Source organism: Sciurus vulgaris, assembly GCF_902686455.1.
Source record: "Sciurus vulgaris genome assembly, chromosome: 3".
NCBI classification, from domain to species: Eukaryota; Metazoa; Chordata; class Mammalia; order Rodentia; family Sciuridae; genus Sciurus; species Sciurus vulgaris.
The window spans coordinates 44,434,252-44,454,301 of record NC_136463.1 but is presented as its reverse complement, the minus strand read 5'-3'; the positions used below and the strand labels follow the sequence as shown (position 1 = coordinate 44,454,301).

Here is a 20,050-nt window from a genome sequence, read left to right as displayed (position 1 = left end):
AGGAAAAAACTCACTCAGGCAATCAAAAGGACAAGGAAAAAAATCACAAAGTTAGGAAATTTTTGGCAAAGAAATTATAACCACTTTGTATCAAAACTTGTGGCAAAAGCAGTCCTCATAAATTTAGAGTGGTAAGTGCATACATTAACAAAGAAAGGTCTCAAATTACACATTGAGGCTCTCAAAAAAGTCAAGTGAAGCCATAAAACAAACCCAGGAGAAGGAATGTATAGTAAAGGTTAAAAAAGAGGTTAAAGAAGTAGAGAATTTAAAAGTAAAGTCAGGAGAATCAAAAGTTGATTCTTTCCTTTACACTATCCAAGGTGGGAGGAGGTGGGGGATGGAAAGAGTAGAATGAAACAGATAGTTTCATTTTTTGTGTATGTATTATACATGAATGGTGTGAAGCTACATTGTGTATAACCATAGTAGTGAAAAGTTGTGCCCAATTTTTGTACAATTAATTAAAATTCAGTCTGTAAAAATAAAAATATCTTAATAAAAAATTTATGAAAAAAAGTTGATTCTTTGAGAAGAGCCACAAATTGGTAGTGTTAGCTAGCCTGACCAGAAAAAAGGAGAAAGAGTGAACATTAGAAAAAGTACCACCTGAGGTCATTACTACTAACCTTGAAGGTATAGAAAGGGTTATAAGAGCAAAATGTGAACAAGTGAGCAGCATGTGCACCATGAAGTGAGATAATCTATGTGAAACAGACAAGAAAGTGAAGAGCAACTTATAGAATGGGTGAAAATATTTTCAAATCATATTGCTCAGAGTCAAGTATTCAGAATGTATTAAAAGCTCTTATAACCCAATAAAAAATAGACAAATGCAACTAAAAGTAGACAAATGGCCAAAGTAGACATTACTGCAAAGAAGATATACAATGGCAAACAACACAAGATATTCAATATCATAAGTCACTACAGAAATACTAATCAAATTTGTAATAAAGTATCACATCACACCCACTAGGATGGCTGTAATTTAATAAAACACATAAAATAACTAGTGTTGGCAGGGATGTGGAGAAGTCAGAACCCTCATAGATAGCTAGGTCAGTTCTAAGATGCTGCAGCCACTGTGGGAACCAGTTTTGTGATTCCCAATTAGTTAAACCTACAAATAACATATGACCCAGCAACTCCACTTTCGCATAGATACATATATAAACTATAATTATTTTTAAAGGCTGCTCAGTCTTGTGAATGAATGTTCCTGGCAACAATAGTCAAATGATGGAGACACTGCAGATCGCCATCAAGTGTTGAATGACTGAACTAAATATTCATACAACGAAATATTATTCAGCTAAAGAAGGAAGAAATTCTGACAGATGCTACAACATGGATGAACCTAGGAAACATGTTCAGAGAAAGAAGTCAGACACAAAGGGCCATATCTTGCATGATTTCATTATATGAAATATCCAGAGCAGGCCAATCCCTAGAGACAGAAAGCAAACTAGTGAGTATCAGAGGCTGGGCATGAACACAGGGAATGATAGTTTAATGGGCATGAGTTTCCATTTGGGATGGGGAGAATGTTCTTGACTAGATGGTGGTGATGGTTTTACAAGTGTACTAAATGCCACTGAATTGTGCACATTACAATGGACAGATGGTGAAATTTACATGTGACTTTTACCTTAAGAAATCTACAATAGAACTGAAAGTGAGGAATCCTTAGCCCCGAGGGGGTCTCTGAAGATCCCACCTCAGTCCTAGAGAGAAGGAGGTCTTGCTGATGACAACACTTACCATGGAAAAGTAATCCAAACTCTTTTTTTCCTTTCTGGTTCTTCTCTGATCCCCCCATTAGCACCTGCGGGTAGAGAAATGGATGTGCAAGACCAGGAGAGATGAAGACTCAACTTGAAGTCACGCTCTGGACTTTGATTATTATGCAGGATGGATGTTGCAGTGAGAGCCTGGGAGAGAATTTCTCATCGAAAAGTGAACGGGAAAGTCATGGGATTGTTCTTCAATTTAGTCATCCCTGTTGTCCCCTTCATCAACTCTCGTATATTGAGTTAGTCTTCTGCAATTTTTTATTGTGTTAAATATACATAACATGAAATTTAGTATCTTCATCAATTTTAAGTATTCAGTTTTGTGTTGATAAGTGCATTGTGCAGCCACCATCTCTAGTTCCTTTCAGAATTCTTCATTTCCCAAACTGAAACAGTGAACCCTCTAAACAATATCTCTCCATCCCCCTAGCCCTGGAATGAATCCCCCAGGTACCTCACATGAGTGGAATCAGGCAATATTTACCCTCTTGCATCTGTCTTTATTTCACTTAACACCATGACCTCAAGGACTATCCATGGTGCAGCCTGTATTAGAGTTTTTAAACCAATAACATTCCATTGTATATACATGCCACATTTTATTTATACAGTCATCATTTAGTAGACATTTGTGTTGTTCCCAAGTTGGCTATTGTGGATAATATTGTGATGACCATCAGTATTTGTTTGAGGCACTGCTTTCAATTATTTTGGATATACACCCAAATATGGAACTGCTGAATCACTCGGTAACTGTAATTTTAATATTTTGCAAATGACCATACTGTTTTCTAAGACAGGTACACCACTTTATAATGGGCCACATAACCAGCCCACGCATCCTTGCCAAGAAGCAGCAGTGCAGCAGGGGGGGAGCTGCAGAATGGCAGCCTGGACAGGCTAGAGCACCCCAGGGTCCAGCTGCATTGTGGACTATCTGCTGCTGCCTTTAGGCCAGTGCCAGCAGGTACCATGATTGCTGTGTATTCACGTGGGCTGCAGCCACAGAGCTCTCCATGGTGGCACAGGCATAAAGTGCAGTGAGCCTGAGATGCAGCAAGTCAGGGAGGAGGCAAATCAGGGCATGCTGACCATTTGCACTGAGGCAGCCTGGCCCACTCCAAAGAGCACCACAGCTTGAAACACCAAAGCATCCACCATCTATCATCCAAGGACCTCAACCTTTCACTCCCCAGTGACCAGTAGGAAAACTGCAGTGGGGAAGACCTGAAGGGAACTGCATGGCGTTGGTACTTTTCCAAACCCTGATTAGCATAAATGTGTACCAAAAGTGTTGACCCAAGTGCTATATAAACCTAGCACAGTCAGGTGGCAACCCCTTTTGAGTCCCCTCTTACCTATAAGATGTAAGTGGAAATGTTCTGTTTCTATTCACACTTGAATAATTCCTTCTCTTACATTCACTCATGCTTGTCTGTGGATTTCATTCTTTTGAGTTTTTGAGACAAGAACCCAGAAACATAAAATTGGCACTGAGTTTCTGGGGTCTGCTGCCACACTGGAGGGCATAGCCCACCATTAAGAACTGCAACAGCTCTTTTCCTCCCTGGGTTTCTGAATATCTACTGCACTCATGAATGACACAGTAACTATCCAGGCCAGGAAGTTCATGACCAACTGAACACATCAGAGGAAACAAATGATCATTGATGTTCTTCACCCTGGGAAAGCAAAAGTACCTAAAACAGAAATTTGAGAACAATTAGCCAAAATGTACAAGACCACATCAGATGTCATCTTTGTGTTTGGATTCAGAACCCATTTTGGAGGTGGCAAGACAACTGACTTTGGCATGATCTATTATTCATTGTATTATGCAAAGAAAAATAAACCCAAACATAGACTGGCAAGCCACAGCCTGTATGAAAAGAAAAAGACCTCAAGAAAACAGTGAAAGGAATGCAAGAACAGAATGAAGAAGGTCAGGAGGGCTGCAAAGGCCAATGTTGGTGCTGGCAAAAAGTGAGCCTGAGATTGAATAAGACCCAAAGGAGTAAAGATTCTGCAATGACTTTATCGGTGGTGATTATGAGTTTTTTTCATGAGGATTAATAAAGTGTTAAAATTAAAAAAAATAAAAAGAACTGCAACATGTTCTCAGCTGCAGAGGCCTGCAATTTATAAAGACCCCATCTTCAGGAGAAGCAGAGATATTCCAGTTTCACACTGGAACATAAGGATTCCAACTTCTCTACTGTGATCATCCTGGACCAGGATGTGGACACTGAACCTCACCCTGCTACAGGTGCTGATCCTGGGACTGAGGGCCAGGACATGTGAGGACCCTTAGTCCCCACTTCCTCTGACCCATTCCTCTAGCTGGAGGAGCAGCAGGCACAGAGAGGGGCTTGACCCAAGGCACACCCTTGTTAGGGTGGATTCTTCAATCACTTGAACTTTCAAGGAGCATCTCCTTTTAGAGAACCCATCTTCCAGGGGCCACCATGCAGTCACACAATTCAGTCCCCCAACACAGCCCAGGCAACACAGCTGGCTTTAATGGTGGAGTGCATCAAAGCTTCACTTCCTTGGGCTTAAACGAAGAACAGGATGAACTCAGTACTGCACCTGCCATGGGGCTGAATGCTGAGTGACTGAGGCTGGACGCTGACCTGCTCATGCAGAGAGAGCAGCTTTGCACTTGCTGAGCAGTGGCTCCAGAGGCAGGGACTCAGAGAGTTGGTGGCTGCCTGGTGTGTGCAGGAAGTGCTCTCCCCAGTCCAGGTACTGCTGTCCAGCCCTGGAGGCCCAGTGAGCACCAGAGGTAGGGTAGCAGGGTCCAGAAGGAATCCTGGGTCCTCAGAGTTCCAGTCACTCCAACTTGTCAAGCTTGCCTTGATGTCCCCCCTCAGATAAGGCTCCTCTCCTGTCCTCAGAGACTAATACATTCTCCGGGAATCCCCTCATTGATCTATTTCCTTCTGCCTTGAGCCCTCCAGGCTCTGTTTTGAAGCAATCATTTTTTATCTTCAATTTCTCTAGATAAAACTTGAGCATTAAAAAAAAAGTTTGTAAGTGGAACTACTCTGTTGGATTTGGGATCTAGTCTCAAGCATCTCCCCTCATTTCTATGCCTTGCCCATCAGCCTGGAGAAAACTACCAGGGAATCTTAGGGCAAGAAGAAGCCCAGCACTCTGGGGCCCTGCTGCTTCCAGTTTATCTTCCAGGAATTACAGATCACACCCCTGTTTAAACTAATCCTCCCCAACACCTGAGCACAGTTTCCTAAAAAGTGTTAATAATATCAAAGTGGTTTTCTGGTCACATTGGTTGTGGTGGATTGGATGTGCCACTGGTAGCTCTGGGGTCAATTCATACAAATAAAAATGTTTCCACCTGCAATAGCCACTGCATATTTGGAGACACTGGCCTGGAGGAGGCAGAATGCCTGTGAGAGCAGTTCCTGGTTCTGGTGCCTCTTTCTTGTTCCCTGGACCTGAGAGGCCTGGTGCACTGACTGGGGGCTCTTCCTCAACTTCCTCCCTCTGCCACTCTGCTTCTGCTCTTTCATGTTTCTTCCTGACTTGGACCTTTACCTCTGCCAGGAATGAGCCTATTTTTAACCTATCTAAGTTTTCTTCTCATTCTTAGGTTCATTTCACTGGTTTCAAGAGTAATAATGCCATTCCTGAATTTTCCAGACAAAATTAATGATCCTCTGCTCTGTTCAAAAAACAAAAATACATCTGGTCTTGAAAACAACTTGGACCTATTACCCAGTCCAGTCAGGAAAAACATCAAGAACAACAGTGGGATCATATTAGCAGGAGATTTGGAAAGATTTCTCTGACAGGATTTGGGATTGCATTAACAAGTTTTGGGAAGAGTTAAAGGAAGAGGAGTTTTCTTCTAGAGTGCATGCCATGCAGAGAATTTTTAGGGTGATCTTCTCATATCTTGTCTAGAAGCGGGAGGAATGGAATGAGGTGAATGTGGGTTAAGAGACAGACAGCAATCACTTATAGTTAGCAAGATTAGGGGATGTTGGTGACTTCTTTGAATAAAATAATGTCCAGGTTTTAACTGCGTTAAATATTATTACAGAATAGGGTTTTTTGGGTGTGTTTGTTTTGTTTTTTAATTTTTTTTTTACCCGATCACTTGTGTTTTCACACTGATCTCATTGGCTACTGACATTCTGAGAAACTGGTTATGTTCCACAGAGACAGCGTGGCCTATCTCTGTGAGTGCCAGTTTGGGGTCTAAATCCAGTGTGAGTCATGTCCTTATAAGAGTAGATGGAATGCACAGCCCCAAGTTCCTGTGAGTAAAATGCCCTGTGGAACTGAGGGAGAGAAGGAAGTAAACCAGCTACAAGGCAAGAAGCACCAAGCATGGTCATCAATCACAGGAAGCTGGAAGAAGTAAGGAAGGCTTCCCTTAGAGACTCTCCAGGAAGAATGCCCATGCTGAAACCTTGATTTCTGACATAGTGTCCAGAGCTTTAAGGGAATAAACTTCTTTGTTTTAAGCTACCCAGTTTGTGACCCTTCATTTAAGCAGCCCTAAGAAGTTCACACAAGTACCAGTATGTTAGGCCCTGGAGAAAATAGTGGAAAAGGTCTAAAACCCTGTCCTTAAGAGCTCAGTTTAGTCAGGGAGACAGACTTGCCCTTCCCTCTCCTTGCTATGAAGAGAAGCCTTTTTCCCAGATACTGCCTGGTGAAGTTTCACTTAGTTTGGCTTTCAAGGCCCCTACTGACCACACTGCCAGCCTCTCTACTTTCATATCCCTTCTCCCCATTTGCAGGTAGAGCTTCGGAAACATTAAACTCTTTCTGAGTCACTGCACAGGCAACACTGTTCAGTTCCTCCCCTGATTAACAATGGCAAAGTTCCTCATCCATCTCCCCTCTAGGCTGCAAGAACTAGAGTTTTGGGTTTTAAAAAATATTTTTTTCAGAGTGAGTGATCAATCCTAGGGCATTATACATGCTAGGCAAGTACCCTACCACTAAACCATATTCCCAACCCCTCACCACTATAGATTTTTAAAATCACTCTATTGCTCAGCAAAGTGCCTGGCAGAAGTGCCTAAAGATTACTGAAAAACATGAGGTTAAACAAATGTAAGCTGAACATGGTGACCTACACCTATAGTGCCAGCTACTTGGTAGGCTGAGGTAAGAGGATCCCTTGAGTCCATGAGTTGGAGACTAGGCTGGGAACCACAGTGACACACTGGGTCAAAACCAAAACCAAACAAAACAACAAATCCAAGCCAGGGATGGTTGTGTGCACCTGTAATCCAAGCTTCTCAGGAAGATGAAGCAGGAGGATCTGAAGTTCAAGGTTACTCTGGGCAACATAGTGAGACTCTGTCTCAAAACTCAAAACACAACAACACAAAATCTAAAATGAACACAAGAGATTTTTTGAGGCCTTAAAAATATTCTTAAACTGGACAGTGGTGGTGTTACACAAATTCTGCTAACTTACTAAAAATCACTGAATTCTATACATGAAATCAGGTAAATTTTGTGATATGTAAAGTATGGTATGCAAAATTGTTTTCTGAAATATTCAAACCTACGTGAATGGCTAAAAGGTGAAAAATACAAAGTGCAGCCAGAATGCAGGTGCACCACCATTGGAGTGTTAAGGGGCTCAGTTGAAATATCTGCTAATGGGAAAGAAATATATATATCGCCTTAATTCCACTCATAGTTATATACACTTTGTACTAATTAGGTTTTTTTGTCACTGTTACCAAAATACCTGAAAAAAACCAATAAGAGAAGGAATAGTTTATTTTGGTTCATGGTGTCAAAGGTTCAGTCCATTGTCAGTTACTCCCTTGTTATGGACCTAAGCTGAGGCACAGCATCATGGTGGAAGGGCATGACAGAGGACAGCTGTCCAGCTCATGATGCCTGGAAGCAGAGAGAGAGGGAAGAAGGGGCACACTTCCAGGGTTGCCTCCAATGACTTACCTCCTGTAGTCACTCCCCACCTGCCTATAGCTACCACCCAGTAAGTTTATCAAATTAATCAATTAGGTTACAGTGTTCATGAGCTAATCATTTCACCTCTGAACATTCCTGCATTAACACAGGAACTTCATGGGATACTTCATATCTAAACTGTAGCACCCCCAAATTAATATGTATCCACCCAAAGACATAAAAAGTTTCATAGCAGCACAATTCATAATTTTCCCAAATTGCTATTTACCCAAAGTTCCATCTTCACTGGATGGGGCAAATGAATGAGGAAACCACAGAGAAATACGAACAAAACATCTACAGTTCCTCAAGACCCAAGTGTCCCCCTGAATACATTAGGACCAAGCTATCGACCTAATCACTTGCCACTGATTGTCATCTGTCTCAGCTGCCCCAAATCTCACCCCCCAGAGTCCAACCATACTCAGATCCCTTTCCATTGCCCAGCCTCTGCCCATGCTGACTCATGAGTGAATTACTGCCATTATTGTAGGAGAAGGTTATTATCTCAGGCAAGTGTTCATGTAAGAGGATGAGTTTCCCCCCCTCTTGCTTTCTTTCACCCTTTCTTTGCCCTTTTGTTATGGCATGACATCACAAGAAAGCCCTCACGAAGGTCAGACATGGTGGCACACACTCATAATTCCAGCACCTGGGAGGCTGAGGCAGGAGGATCACAATTCTATGACAGCCTGGGCAACTTATCAAGAACTTGTCTAAAAAAAAAAAATGAAAATAACTGGGGATGTAACTCAGTGGTAAAGCACCCCTGGTTTCAATCCCAATGATACACACATGCACAAAACCATATCGTAGAGTTATAATTTGTACATCATACAAATTGTGATCATTTTACATTGCACACTGCCATGCTTTATGAGACTCTAGTTCTCAACCACTGATCTGCTTTCTATCACTATAGATTGATTTTCATTCTACCTTTCCTAGAATCTCATAGAAAGGGTCACAGACAGTGTTTTAGTCTTTCCTGTTTTCTTTCACTCACACAATTTACTTTGAATGCTGTGGATCAAACCCAATCCAGCCCCTGGACAATGTTTTTTCAGCAGTTTTGATAAGCAAGATTTCATTTAATGAATATATCACAATTTGTTTATTCATTCTCCAACCAAGGGACATTTTAAATGTTAAAAACAGTCCAAGGGACATTTGGGCTATTTCCAATTTTAGAGACTTTAAATACACTGTGAATATTCACTTACAAGTTTTATGTGCACATTTGTTTTCATTTCTCTTGCGTAAGTACTTAATAGAGGGACTGCTGAGTCTTAAGGTAAGTGTATTGTGATGTTATAGGAAAGCAAGACACTGCTTTCCAAAAATCTGAGCCATTGTAGGTCCCCACTGGCAGTGTATGAGGATTCCCTCCACATCCCCACCAACAGTGTTGTCATCTTTGTGTCAGTCAGCATTCTGTCACTGTCGTAAAACACCTGAGATATAAAGATAAGCCTACCAAAAGTGCTATACAGATCTAATGCAATTCCAATTAAAATCCCAATGATGTACCTTACAGAAATAGAGAAAGCAATTATGAAATTCATCTGGAAGAATAAGAAACCCAGAATAGCTAAAGCAATCCTTAGCAGGAAGAGTGAAGCAGGGGGTATCACAATACCAGATCTTCAACTATACTACAAAGAAATAGTAACAAAAACGGCATGGTATTGGCACCAAAATAGACAGGTAGGTTAATGGTACAGAATAGAGGACATGGACAAAAACCCAAATAAATTCAGTTTTCTCATACTAGACAAATGGAGAAAAGATAACCTCTTCAACAAATGGTCTTGGGAAAACTGGAAATCCATATGCAACAGAATGAAACTAAACCCCTATCTCTCACCCAGAACAAAACAACTCAAAATGGACCAAGGACCTTGGAATCAGACCAGAGACCCTGCATCTTATAGAAGAAAAGGTAGGTCCAAATCTTCAACATGTTGGCTTAGGATCAGACTTCCTTAACAGGACTCCCATAGCACAAGAAATAAAAGCAAGAATCAGATTTGTCTGCTGTGACCACCTGCAGTCCGCCAGCATACGGACGCCTTTTTGAGTGCAGATTACTCACTGTTAGGCACCTGTCATCTGCCATTTGCCTGCCTCTCACCTGTCTATCGCCTGCCTTACACCTATCCATCACCCAACGCATGAGGTTCACTTCCTGATCATCCGACAACAGTCAGCAAACTGATAACCAACCGCCAGTGGAGCCCAGCTGCCTGCTGTTGCCTGGAAGTTCACTGTTACAGTACCTGCAGGTTTGGTTACACATGGCTGCTGCCATTTTGAGACAGCAGCCAGGCCCCTTAGGACTCCTGGCCAGACTGACTGAACTCCATCTCCAGGATCCCTCAGGTCGACCAATCAGTCCCTGCCTCTGGGACCCTCACATCGACTGACTGCTCCCTGTCGCCAGGTCCCCCAGACCAACTGACTGTGCTCTATCACCGGTACCACAGACCTACTGCACCCGGCCTCCAGAATCCTGCAACCACACCAAACACACCCGAACTCCAGGACCTCTGAAGACCAACCGCACCCCGCCTACAGTGCCTCCACCTGACCACGCCCAGACCCTGAGCTGCAGCTCCACATTTCCTAACACATTTGGAAGCCAGAGCAGCCATCTTGGATAATCCAGGTAGCCATAGCTCCAAAATTAGGCAAATCCCATTCTGAGACAACTTCTGAAGACTTGAAGCTCAATGTCAGGTACCTCTCATGCATCAGGCTACTGAACACTGGGAGGTTTCATTAGTATATGACTGTTATACTGTAGATTTTCTTTTTCTCTCCTTATTGAATAAGTTTAAGGTTTTATTTCTTTACTTTTCTTGCTCTCTTGTCCTTTTGTTTACCTGTTGCCTCAGAGTCTCTTTCTCCCTGTTTTGCATGCTAACATCCAATATCTTTTGATTACACTCTCACACTTTCTATTATCTAGAACTTCTGTATAATCTTTTCTTATCCCATTAACGGCCACATTCTACATCCCTCTGCATCCTCTTTGTCCTCCATTAGAAACTGCAGACCTTATTGTAAATCTGTTTGTTTTACCAAAGATAATATTTGAACTCATGCTGTTTATTATGACAATTTTGTTATTGTCCTCATAGGGGCTATTTGGTCTAGGATTGCATAGTGTCTGAATTGGGCACTGCTAATATTGATCTCCCCTTAAAGGAAGGGTTTTGAAAACCTATAGGGCCACGATAAGCCTATAGGGGGATATCTGCAACCCTAGATCTGCAATGTTAGAGGGGAAGTTACATGAATAACATGAAAAAACAAAAGAGAAGAAAATGATCCAAACAAATCAAGATTCTATAGTAATAGAATCCAATGACAGTATGTTAGAAGAAATGTCAGAAAAGGATTTCAGATTATACATGATTAAGATGATTCACCAAGCAAAGCATGAGATAAGAGAGCAAATGCAGGCAATGAATGATAATACCAATAAGCTGACAGAGCAACTGCAGGAAGCAAAAGATCATTTCAACAAAGAGATAGAGATTCTCAAAAAAAAAAAAAAAAACCAAATGGAAATCCTTGAAATGAAGGAAACAATAAACCAAATAAAAAACTCAATGGAAAGCATCACCAAAAGACTAGAAGACAGAACCTCAGTCAATGAAGACAAAAAATTTAATCTTGAAAATAAAGTTGCTCAAACAGAGAAGATGGTAAGAAATCATGAACAGAATCTCCAAGAACTATGGGACATCATGAAAACACCAAATTTAAGAATTATTGGGGTTGAGGAAGGCAGAGAGATACAAACAAAAGGAATGAACAACCTATTCAATGAAATAATATCAGAAAATTTCCCAAACCTGAAGAATGAAATGAAAAATCAAATATAAGAGGCTTAGAGAACACCAAATGCACACAATCACAACAGATCCACACCAAGGAACATTATAATGAAAATGCCTAACATTCAAAATAAAGATAGGATTTTGAAGCCTGTGAGAGAAAAGCATCAGATTACATAGATCAATACGGATAGCACCAGGCTTCTCAACCCAGACTCTAAAAGCTAGAAGGGCCTGGACCAACATATTTCAAGCTCTGAAAGAAAATGGTGGCCAACCAAGAATCCTATACCCAGCAAAACTAACCTTCAGATTTGAAGATGAAATAAAATCCTTCCATGATAAACAAAAGTTAAAAGAATTTAAAAATAGAAAGACTACGGTACAGAATGTTCTCAACAAAATATTCCATGAGGAGGAAATGAAAACAACAATGTGGTCAGCAAAGGGAGGAACTACCTTAGAGAAAGACCACTCAAAGGAGAAACCAAGCCATGTCAAAAACAAAAATAAGCCCAAATGACTAGGAATACGAATCATATCTCAATAATAACCCTGAACATTAATGGCCTAAACTCATCAATCAAAAGACATAGACTGGCAGAATGGATTAAAAAGAAAGACCCAATAATCTGCTGCCTGCAAGAGACTCATCTCATAGAAAAAGACATCCACAGACTAAAGGTGAAAGGATGGGAAAAAACCTACCATGCACATGGACCCAGTAAAAAAGCGGGGGTTTCCATCCTTATATCAGATAAAGTGGACTTCAAGCCAAAGTTAGTCAGAAGGGATAAAGAGGGACATTTCATACTGCTTAAGGGAACCATAAATCAGGAAGATATAATGATAGTAAACATTTATGCCCCAAACAATGGTGCATCCCTGTACATCAAACAAATCCTTCTCAATTTCAGGAATCACATAGACCACAACACAATAATTCTGGGTGACTTTAATGCACTGTTGTCACTACTAGATAGATCTTCCAAACAAAAACTGAACAAAGAAACCATAGAACTCAATAACACAATCAATAACCTAGACTTAATAGACATATATAGAATATTCCATCCATCAACAAGTGGATTCACTTTCTTCTCAGCAGCACATGGAACCTTCTCGAAAATAGACCATATGTTATGCCACAAAGCAGCCCTTAGGAAATGCAAAAAATAGAGATATTGCCTGGTGTTCTATCAGATCATAATGGACTGAGAGTAGAAATCAATGACAAAATAAAAAAGGGAAATTACTCCAACACCTGGAGACTAAATAATATGCTATTGAATGGATAACAGAAAACATCAGTGAAGAGAAAGAAAATCCTTAGAGGTCAATGAGAACGATGATACAACATATCAAAATCTCTGGGACATGATGAAAGTGGTACTAAGAGGAAAATTCCTTGCATGGAGTGCATTCCAGAAAAGAATGAAAAGTCAACAACTAAATGACCTAACATTACAGCTCAAAGCCCTAGAAAAAGAAGAACAGAATAACAGCAAAAGTAGTAGAAGACAGAAAATCATTAAAATCAGAGCTGAAATCAATGAAATTGAAACAAAAGAAACAATTCAAAAAACTGACAAAACAAAAAGTTGGTTCTTTGAAAAAGTTAACAAAATAGACAAACCCTTAGCACACTAACAAAGAGAAAGAGAGAGAAAACTCAAATTACTAAGATTCATGATGAAATATGAAATATCACGACAGACACCACTGAGATACAGAACATAATGAGAAGCTACTTTGAAAATCTGTATTCCAACAAAATAGAAACTACCAAAGACATTGACAAATTTCTAGAGACATATCCTCCTCCCAAACTGAACCAGGAGGACATATACAATTTAAACAGATCAATATCAAGCAATGAAATAGAAGAAGCCATTAAAAACCTACATCCCAGAAAAGCCCAAGACCAGATGGATTCTTAGCCTAGTTCTACAAGACCTTCAAAGAAGAACTCATTCCAATACTTCTCAAAATATACCAGGAAATGGAAAAGGAGTGTACCCTACCAAACTCATTCTATGAAGCTAATATCACCCTCATACCCAAACCAGGCAAACACACATCAAGGAAGGAATATTTTAGACCAATATCCTTGATGGTTATAGATGCAAAGATCCTTAACAAAATATTGGCAAACCATATCCAAAAGCATAGTAAGAAAATCATGCACCACGATCAAATGGGGTTCATCCCTGGAATGCAAAGATGGTTTAACATCTGTAAATCAATAAACGTAATCCATCATGTCAATAGACTTAAGGATAAGAATCATATGGTTATATCAATTGACACAGAAAAAGCGTTCGACAAAATGCAACACCCGTTCATGCTCAAAACACTAGGAAAAACAGGGATAGTAGGAACATACCTGAACATTGTAAAGGCTATTTATGCTAAGCCCATGGCCAAGAACATTCTTAATGTAGAAAAACTGTAACCATTCCCTTTAAAGATGGGAACAAAACAGGGATGTCCTCTTTCACCACTTCTATTCAACATTGTCCTCGAAACTCTAGCCATAGCAATTAGGCAGACTAAAGAAATCAAAGAGATATGAATAGGAAAAAGGAACTTAAGCTGTCAGTATTTACTGATGACATGATTGTATATTTAGAGGATCCAAAAAACTCTTCCAGAAAACTTCTAGACCTCAATGAATTCAGCAAAATAGCAGGCTATAAAATCAACACGCATAAATCTAAAGCATTTTTATATGCAAGTGACGAAACATCTGAAAGGAAAATGCGGAAAACAACTCCATTTGCAATAGCCTCAAAAAATATAAAACACTTGGGAATCAATCTAAATAAAGAGGTAAAAGATCTCTACAATGAAAACTACAAAACATTGAAGAAGGAAATTGAGGAAGACCTTAGAAGATGGAAAGATCTCCTATGTTCTTGGATAGGCAGAATTAATATTGTCAAAATGGCCATACTACCAAAAGTGCTATATAGATTCAAAGCAATTACAATTAATATCCCAATGTTGTACCTCACAGAAATAGAGCAAGCAATCATGAAATTCTTCTGGAAGAATAAGGAACCCAGAATAGCTAAAGCAATCCTTAGCAGGAAGAGTGAAACAGGGGGTATCGCAATACCAGAACTTCAACTATAGTACAAAGCAATAGTAACAAAAATGGCATGGTATTGGCACCAAAATAGACAGGTAGATCAATGGTACAGAATAGAGGACACGGATGCAAACCCAAGGAAATACAATTTTCTCATACTAGACAAAGGTGTCAAAAATATGCAATGGAGAAAAGATAGCCTCTTCAGCAAATGGTGCCGGGAAAACTGGAAATCCATGTGCAACAGAATGAAACTAAACCCCTATCTTTAACCCTGCACAAAACTCAACTCACAAGGGATCAAGGACCTTGGAATCAGATCAGAAACCCTGCATCTTATAGAAGAAAAAGTAGGTTCAAATCTTCAACTTCTTGTCTTAGTATCAGACTTCCTTAACAGGACTCCCACTGCACAAGAAATAAAAGCAAGTATCAATAACTGGGACAGATTCAAACTGAATAGCTTTCTCTCAGCAAAGGAAACTATCAGTAATGCGAAGACAGAGCCTACAGCCACTCATATTTCAGATAGAGCACTAATTTCCAGAATATATAAAGAACTCAAAAAACTCTACATGAAGAATACAAGTACCCAATCAACAAATGGGCTAAGGATATGAACAGATACTTCACAGAAGAAGATCTAGGAGCAATCAACAAACATATGAAAAAATGTTCACCATCTTTAGTAATAAGAGAAATGTAAATCAAAACTACACTAAGATTCCATCTCACCCCAATTAGAATGGCAATTATAAAAAATACAAGCAGTAATAGGTGTTGGAGAGGATGTGGGCAAAAAGGTACACTCATACATTGCTGGTGGGGCTGCAAATTAGTGCAGCCACACTGGAAAGCAGTGTGGAGATTCCTTAGAAAACTTGGAATGGACCCACCATTTGACCCAGCTATCCCAGTCCTCGGCCTACACCCAAAGGACTTAAAATCAGCATACTACAGAGATACAGCCACATCAATGTTCATGGCTGCTCAATTCACAATAGCCAGATTGTGGAACCAACCTAGATGTCCTTCAATTGATGAATGGATAAAGAAACTGTGGTATATATATATAAACAATGGAATATTACTCAGCTATAAAGAATAATAAAATTATGGCATTTGCAGGCAAATGGATGAAATTGGACAATATCATGCTAAGTGAGATAAGCCAATCTCAAAAAACCAAAGGACCAATGATCTCACTGATAAGTGGATGATGACACATAATGGGGGGTGGGGGGGCAAGAATGGAGGAAGGAGGGGGGGATTCAAGATGGCAGACTAGAGGGTGGCTGCGTTTCGTGTTGCTCCAGGACTCAGGACTCAAGAAGAGGAGATATAGAGAGACTTGGGACCAACTCAAAGCAGCCGGGTGGGTCTCTCCCGTTGGGGAGACGTCCCGGACGGGGCGGTAGCCCCGAATGCAGGGATCTTTGTGAAGTAGAGCTGCCCGGCAAGACACCTCTCCCCCTGCTGGAGCAGTGAATGCAGACAACTGGGAGTATCGGAGAGGAGGCTGCTCAGCACAGCGCTTGGACTCGGCACAACCTACCCGGGCTCTGGGAGGCTGCCCAAAGGAGAGGGTGTGCGGTGAGCTGTTTGGACTGAAAGCGACCACCCCTGAACACAGGGGGCTGCTTGGAGGAGAAGGAGAAGCACGGGCTCGACACGTCGCTTGGACTTGGAGCAGCTGCGCCAGGGCTCCGGGCAGCTATCCGGAGGAGCAGCGTGGACTCAGGACTCAAGAAGAGGAGATATAGACTTGGGACCAACTCAAAGCAGCCGGGTGAGTCTCGCCCATTGGGGAGGCGTCCTGGATGGGGCAGTAGTCCCCGAACGCAGGGAACTTTGTGCAGTAGATCTGCCGGCGAGACACCCCTCCTCCCGCTGGAGCAGTGAACTCGGACAACTGGGAGTGTCATAGAGGAGGCCGCTCAGCACAGCGCTTGGACTCGGCACAACCCACCCGGGCTCTGGAAGCCTGCCCAAAGGAGAGGGTGCGTGGTGAGCTGTTTGCACTGAAAGCGACCACCCCTGAACACAGGGGGCTGCCCAGAGGAGGAGAAGCACGGGCTCGGCACGTCGCTTGGACTTGGAGCAGCTGTGCCAGGGCTCCGGGCGGCTATCCAGTGGAGCAGCGTGGTGAGTGGTTTGTACTCAGAGCAAGCGCTCCTAAACACAGTTGTCTGGAGGAGGAGGAGGAGCGCAGTGGGGGGCTTGGGCTCGAAGTGACTGCACCAGGGCTATGGGTGGCAGTCGGGATGAGAGGTGCACAGTGAGTTCCTGGGACTCGTGATGAACGCACCAGATCTCTGGGTGACTGCCTGGTGGAGAAGGAGGTGCGTGGTGGGTCATTTGGACTTAGAGCGACCACACGGAACACCAGGCGGCTGCCGGAGGAAAAGGCGTGTGGCGGGTCACTGGGACTCGGAGCGATTGTAAGAGGCTCCAGGTGGCTGCTCAGAGGAGGGGCTGCATAGTCAGGCGATACGGTACAGAGCAGGGTCCCAGGGCCTAGGCGGCTTCTTGGTGGAAGAGCTGCACAGACAAACTGAGGGGTGGAGCGAAGGCTCCAGGACTGCAGGCAGCTTCTCTGAGGAGAGGCAGCCTAAGGAGATTCGTCTGCGAAGGGCGAGGTTTCCAGGCCCAGGAGGTAGGTCCGGGCCCCTGGGAACATTGCAGAAGAAGGCTCCCCAGCCCAGGCGGTAGATGTGGATTGAGGGGAACCTCTAGGAGGGGAACTGACCAGCGAAACCTCCCCACCGGGTGAGTCCTCCCTGCCGGGTGAGGTTCTCCCACAAGGACTATAAAACCAGAGACACAGGCCCAAACTGGCCTTGCATCAGCCCACATCCTACTTCCCCTTTGGATGACCATTCGTCAGCAAGTGAAGGTACCTCTGCCCACTAGCAGGGAGTATACCCCACTGGAAGGCCACCACCCCAGGAGAGGCAGCTTCCTTGTGGAGCACCGCATTATCAACTTTCTCCAAGACTTCAGGCTACTGAAGGCTAAGAGGTGAGTTACTGGAAGTCTACAAAGACAATATTAGTCAATAGAGGAAATCTGCAATATCACAGGGGTCAACTGATACCTGAACAATATGAGAAAACAAGGAAAGAAAGTGCTGCAAACAAATCTAGATGTTATATCAATGAAACCCAACGACAGCATGGCAGAAGAAATGACAGAAAGGGAGTTCAGAATGTACATAATTAAAATGATCAGGGAAGCAAATGACGAGAAGCAAGAGCAAATGCAGGCACTGAATGACCGCACCAATCAACAGTTAAAAGAGCAAATACAGGAAGCAAAAGATCATTTCAATAAAGAGTTAGAGATATTGAAAAAAAACCAAACAGAAATCCTTGAAATGAAGGAAACAATAAAACAATTAAGAACTCCATAGAAAGCATAACCAGTAGGATAGAACACCTGGAAGACAGAACCTCAGATATTGAAGACAAAATATTTAACCTTGAAAACAAAGTGGACCAAACAGAGAAGATGGTAAGAAATCATGAACAGAATCTCCAAGAATTTGGGATATCATGAAAAGGCCAAATTTAAGAATTATTGGGATTGAGGAAGGCCTAGAGAAACAAGCCAAAGGAATGAACAATCTATTCAATGAAGTAATATCAGAAAATTTCCCAAATCTGAAGAATGAAATGGAAGTACAAGAGGCTTATAGGACTCCAAATATACAAAATTACAACAGACCCACACCAAGGCACATTATAATGAAAATACCTAACATACAAAATAAAGACAGAATTTTAAAGGCTGCAAGAGAGAGGAATCAAATTACATTCAGGGGGAAACCAAAATGGATATCAGCAGATTTTTCAATCCAGACCCTAAAAGCTAGAAGGGCCTGGAACAACATTTTTCAAGCCCTGAAAGAAAATGGATGCCAACCAAGAATCTTATACCCAGCAAAACGTACCTTCAAATTTGATGATGAAATAAAATCCTTCCATGATAAACAAAAGCTAAAAGAATTTACAAAAAGAAAGCCAGCATTACAGAACATTCTCAGCAAAATATTCCATGAGGAAGAGATGAAAAACAAAGAAGCAAATCGGCAATGGAGGAACTATCCTAAAGTAATTGTCAAATAAAGGAAGAACCAAGTCGTGTCAAAATAAATAAATAAATAAATAAAATGAGCCAAATGACCGGGAAACTAAATCACATCTCAATAATAATCCTCAATATTAATGGCCTGAACTCATCAATCAAAAGACACAGACTGGCAGATTGGATCAAAAAGAAAGATCCAACAATATGTTGCCTGCAAGAGACTCACCTCATAGAAAAAGATACCCATAGACTAAAGGTGAAAGGATGGGGAAAAACATACCATGCACATGGACTCAGCAAAAAAGCTGTGGTATCCATCCTCATTTCAGATAATGTGGACTTCAAGTCAAAGTTAGTCAGAAGGGACAAAGAAGGACATTACATATTGCTTAAGGGAAGCATAAATCAGCAAGACATAACAATCATAAACATCTATGCCCCAAACAGTGGCTCATCCATGTATGTCAAACAAATCCTTCTCAATTTCAGAAACCAAATAGACCATAACACAATAATACTAGGTGATTTTAACACGCCTCTCTCACCACTGGACAGACCTTCCAGACAAAAATTGAACAAAGAAACCATAGACCTCAATAACGCAATCAATAATTTAGACTTAACGGACATTTATAGAATATACCATCCAACCAAGAGTGAATACACTTTCTTCTCAGCAGCACATGGATCCTTCTCTAAAATAGACCATATATTATGCCACAAAGCTAACGTTAGCAAATACAAGAAGATAGAGACACTACCTTGCATTCTATCAGATCATAATGGATTGAAATTAGAAATAAATGAAAGAGTAAAAAACAGAAGCTACTCCAACACCTGGAGATTAAACAATATGCTATTACATGATGAATAGATAACAGAAGATATTAGGAAGGAAATTAAAAAATTCTTAGAGGTAAATGAGAACAAAGAAATATATCAAAATCTCTGGGACACTATGAAAGCAGTACTTAGTGGGAAATTTATTTCATGAAGCGCATTCAATAAAAGAAGTAAAAATCAACAAATAAATGACCTAACACTACAGCTCAAAGCCCTAGAAAAAGAAGAACAGACCAACACCAAAAGTAGTAGAAGACACGAAATAGTTAAACTCAGAGCTGAAATCAATGAAACTGAAACAAAAGAAACAATACAAAAAATTGACAAAATAAATAGTTGGTTCTTTGAAAAAATAAACAAAATTGATAAACCCTTAGCCACTCTAACAAAGAGAAGACGAGAGAAAACCCAAATCA

The 20,050-nt window shown here is 41.3% G+C and overlaps 1 protein-coding gene and 1 pseudogene across 2 annotated transcripts in view; both read left to right on the top strand.

Annotated features, from left to right (window-relative positions):
- The window catches only part of LOC306655702 (phosphoribosyl pyrophosphate synthase-associated protein 2-like), a gene marked incomplete at its 3' end in the record, with an annotated part of 395,253 nt that overhangs the window by 286,338 nt on the left and 88,865 nt on the right, over positions 1-20,050 (top strand). The window lies entirely within an intron of this gene.
- LOC306656486 (small ribosomal subunit protein eS24-like) lies at positions 3,391-3,783 on the top strand (annotated as a pseudogene). The gene has a single exon. The product of its transcript is annotated as a small ribosomal subunit protein eS24-like (transcript).